At 42.9% G+C, this 1373-nt stretch overlaps 1 non-coding gene across 1 annotated transcript; it reads right to left on the minus strand.

Annotated features, from left to right (window-relative positions):
* Positions 1–826: 826 nt before the first annotated feature.
* On the minus strand, positions 827–932 carry LOC145626067 (small nucleolar RNA R71). Its single transcript, XR_014110937.1, has one exon. It is a non-coding gene; the product is annotated as a small nucleolar RNA R71 (small nucleolar RNA).
* Positions 933–1373: the final 441 nt, after the last annotated feature.

Below are 1373 nucleotides of genomic sequence, written 5' to 3' on the forward strand. Positions count from 1 at the left end.
TCGGTTGAACTTTTTGATTTCGGCCACTCCTGCAAAGATGCAAAAATCAGCTCTGAAACTGCCTGGGAGTTCGGGCGAACCACAGTGTAGGTTCGGCCGAACACTCCCCTGCTCCTGGATAGCTCAACTTCAAACGTTCATAACTTCTTCGTTTCTCGCTCACATTTGGCATGTGACCAGTCGTTGGAAAGCTCTTGAACTCTACTTTCACCTCCAACTTGAATCACCTAAAAATTTCTTGTAACAAACGAGATATGGCTGAATGAAGTAGCTGCATCATATATTCATAAGCTTCTTTTCTTCAAGTGTGATGATGGTTAGCCCCGAAAGGTGACCTCCAAGGAGCTTGGCCCTACTTCGTGTCATGACCCGTGGCATGTCTTCCACTTCTTCCACTAAGTTCAATGCACCCGCGTCAGAAAGAGAAGAGCAAATGGATGACGCGGAACCACTAGTTCAAAGACCTTTGAAGGAATTAGGAACTATGGGAGCTTATAAAGCTTCAAGTGGCATTGCTCCGCCTTTTACTCAAGCTAATGATTTCGAAATTTGGCCTGTAATGATTAATTTGATCGAAAGGAAGCAATTTAGTGAAGAAAAACATGAGAGCCCTCTTGCACATTTGAATGAATTTGAAAAATATTGCTATACGATAAAGGTAAATGGGAAAACTCAAGAATTTTTGAGACTAAAGCTATTTCCTTTCTCCTTGATAGGAAACGCTCTTGAATGTCTTGAGCAAGTGGTAAGGCCGAACTCCTTGAGAACTTGGGACGAGGTCACCAGATTTTCTTAGGGAGATTTTACTTTAAAAAGAAGACGACCAAGGCAAGGGCTTTGATCCAAGGTTTTCGTCAATGGGCTAGTGAAGCAATTTGTGAGGCATGGGAAAGATATAAATAATATCAAAGACATTGTCCCCATCATGGCATTCCGACATAGCAAGTGCTTTCAATTTTCCATGGGGGCTTGAGCCCACAAGGAAAGACTAGCTTAGATACGGGAGCGGGTGGCCCGATCATGAACAAAACGGAGGAGCAAGTCATAGAGATAATTGAGGATGTGGTGAGGCACCACATGGATTGGCAAGAAGGAGAGAGGGAGTCTCTAAGCAAAGGAGGAAATGCGGTTTACTTCGTCGATCACCTCAACGCCATCAATAATTTAACATCCCAAATTGCCAAACTTGGCAAGGAGATGACATTTATTAAGGAGAAATTAGAGACCTCTACTTCACAACAAGGGCATCCCTCCCAATCTAAGGGAAGAGGTATGAATATTAACACTTCTCCTTCTACTTCTAATAACATGCCACACGGGTGTTTGTTTTGTTAAAATTGTGGGTCGTACGACCATAATACCTCTTCTTGCAA

The sequence above is a fragment of the Chenopodium album genome, chromosome 3 (assembly GCF_948465745.1).
Source record: "Chenopodium album chromosome 3, dcCheAlbu1.1, whole genome shotgun sequence".
NCBI lineage: Eukaryota > Viridiplantae > Streptophyta > Magnoliopsida > Caryophyllales > Amaranthaceae > Chenopodium > Chenopodium album.